The sequence below is a fragment of the Lathamus discolor genome, unplaced genomic scaffold (genome assembly GCF_037157495.1).
Source record: "Lathamus discolor isolate bLatDis1 unplaced genomic scaffold, bLatDis1.hap1 Scaffold_52, whole genome shotgun sequence".
Taxonomy (NCBI): Eukaryota; Metazoa; Chordata; class Aves; order Psittaciformes; family Psittacidae; genus Lathamus; species Lathamus discolor.
In genome coordinates, this window is record NW_027069377.1 from 150,589 (window position 1) to 153,852 (window position 3,264).

Here is a 3,264-nt window from a genome sequence, read left to right on the forward strand (position 1 = left end):
TAGGGACCCCCCCATAGGGCAGTGCAATGGTACCCCCATAGGGCACTGCAGGGACCCCCCCATGGCAGTGCAATGGTACCCCATAGGGCACTCTGGGGACCCCCCCATAGGGCAGTGCAATGGTAACCCCCATAGGGCACTGCGGGGACCCCCCATAGGGGAGTGCAATGGTACCCCCCATAGGGCAGTGCGGGACCCCCCCGTGGCAGTCCAGTGGTACCCCCCATAGGGCAGTGCAGGGACCCCCCATAGGGCAGTGCAATGGTAGCCCCATAGGGCACTGCGGGGCATGGGACCCCCCCATGGCAGTGCAGTGGTAGCCCCCATAGGGCACTCTGGGGACCCCCCCATGGCAGTGCAATGGTAGCCCCCTAGGGCACTGCAGGGACCCCCCATAGGGCAGTGCAATGGTACCCCCCATAGGCACTGCGGGGGACCCCCCCGTGGCAGTGCAATGGTAGCCTCCATAGGGCAGTGCAGGGACCCCCCATGGGGCACTGCGGGGACCCCCCCATAGGGCAGTGCAAATGGTACCCCCCATAGGGCACTGCAGGGACCCCCCCATAGGGCACTGCGGGGACCCCCCCATGGCAGTGCAATGGTACCCCCATAGGGCACTGCGGGGACCCCCCCATAGGGCAGTGCAACGGTACCCCCCATAGGGCAGTGCAGGGACCCCAATGCAGGGCATGGACCCCCCCATGGCAGTGCAATGGTAGCCCCCATAGGGCACTGCAGGGACCCATTGCGGGGCAGGACCCCCCATGGCAGCACCTTGGTACCCCCATAGGGCACTGCACGGACCCCATTGCAGGGCATGGACCCCCCCCATAGGGCACTGCACTGACCCTGTTGCAGTGCATGGACACCCCCATTGCAGTGCATTGGTACCTCCTAATTCAGCCCTGCACTGATCCCATTTACAGTGCATTGGTACCCCCGTATAGGGCACTGCGCTGACCCCATTGCAGTGCATTGGTGTCCCCTGATACAGCCCTGCACTGACCCCATTGCAGGGCATTGGTACCACCCCCGCAGGGCACTGCACTGACCCCATTGCAGTGCATGGACACCCCGGCACTGCATTGGTACCCCCCCAATAGGGCAGTGCACTGATCTCTTTGCAGTGCATTGACCCCCCCCCATTGCAGTGCATTGGTACCCCCCCAATAGAGCACTGCACTGACCCCATTGCAGGTGCATTGACAACCCCATTGCAGTGCATTGACACCCCCATTTGCAGTGTATTGGTACCTCCCGAGTACAGCCCTGCACTGACCCCATTGCAGTGCATTGACAACCCCATTGCAGTGCCTTGACACCCCCATTGCAGTGTATTGGTACCTCCCAGTACAGCCCTGCACTGACCCCATTGCAGTGCATTGACACCCCCGAGCACTGCATTGGTACCCCCCAATACGGCCCTGCACTGACGCCATTGTACTGCATGGACACCCCTATTGCAGTGCATTGGTACCCCCTGATACAGCGCTGTACTGGCCGTATTGCAGTGCATTGACACCCCCGTTGCAGTGCATTGGTACCACCTGTTACAGCCCTGCACTGACCCCACTGCAATGCATTGACACCCCCCAGCACTGCATTGGTTTCCCCCATAGAGCCCTGTACTGACCCCATTGCAGTGCATTGACACCCCCATTGCAGTGCATTGGTGCCCCCTGATACAGCGCTGCACTGACCCCACTGGAGTGCATTGACACCCCCATTGCAGCGCATTGGTACCTGCCTATACAGCCCTGCCCTGACCCCGTTGCAGTGCATGGACACCGCTCAGCACTGCACTGCCCCATTGCAGTGCGTTGACACCCCCCCAGCACTGCATTGGTATCCCCCAGTACAGCCCTGCATTGAGCCCTTTGCAGTGCATGGACACCCCCACTGCAGTGCATTGGTACCCCCCATAGAGCACAGCACTGACCCCATTGCAGTGCATTGGTCCCCCTGTAGAGAGAGCCCTGCACTGACCCATTGCAGTGCACGGACCCCCCATTGCAGTGCATTGGTACTCTCCATAGAGCCCTGCACTGACCCCATTGCAGTGCATTGACCCCCCATTGCAGTGCATTGGTACTGTCCATAGAGCCCTTGCACTGACCCCATTGCAGTGCATTGACCCCCCCCATCACCCCCCAAACCCCAACCTGGGGTCCTCCCCCCTGGCTCAGCCCTGACCCCCAACGTGTGTGTGTGTTTTGGGGGGGGGGGGGGGCCTCCTGCCCCATGGCCCTGCCCCACGTGGCGCTGGGGCCCCGGCTTTGTCCCCACGTGCATCCGGGGCGGGTTGGGGGGGCCCAAAGGGGAACCCCAAGTTTCCATGTGCTGCCATGGGGGGGGGGGGGGGCAGTTAGGGGGCACCGGAATCCCATCGCGGAAGTGGGAAGCGGAAGCATTCCCTTGGGATCGGCTTTGGGCCGTCCCGTCCTGGCTCCGGAGGGATCCCCGTGTCCCGGCCCGGCGCTTCCTGCGCCCTAGTCCTGGCCATTGTCCCTTCCGCTCGGCTCCCGGCATCCCCCGGCCGGCGCGAAGGGAAGGGAAGAAGGGAAAAGAAGGGAAAAGAAGGGAAAAGAAGGAAAAAAGGGAAGGGAAAAGAAGGGAAAAAGGGAAGGGAAAGGGAAGGGGGCCCCGCGCTCCCCGGCTGCCGTTCCTGGTGCGGCGGCTGCGCGGCGCATCCCGACCTTCCCTTGGCGCCACCGGCGTTCCATGGCCGTCCTCAAGCCCAGGTGCCGAGGATGGGAATGAGATGGGAATGGGATGGGAACGGGATGGGAATGGATGGGAATGGGCCGGGAATGGGATGGGGATGGGATGGGAACGTCGCCTTCCTGCTTTTTGGGTGCTGGGACCCCCGTTTCCGTCCCGCTGGCATGGAGCAGGAAGGCAAAGGAGGCCGGTGGGATTCCAACCCCTTATCCCAATGGAAGCGCTCCTTTGTGGGGGGGGGGGGGGGTTTGGCTCATGGGGTCCCCATTCCAATGGGGGGCAGCAGCGGGAATGGGGGGGGGGGGGGGCTGCTCTTCAGTGTGCCCCATAGCGACACGTGGCTTGTCCCCTATGGCGCTCATCGCTCTATTGGGGGGGGGGGTCCCAAGCGCCAGGGATGAAGGTCCCTCCTTCACCCCCGCGCTGCCGGCGCCATTTCCCGGCTCCGTGGTTGGGATGCGGCGGCGCCGCGTGGGCCGACCCCCCCCCCCCCCAAAAAGGGCTGTGTCCCCTCGGCAGGCTGCAGGACCTGGAGCGGGATGA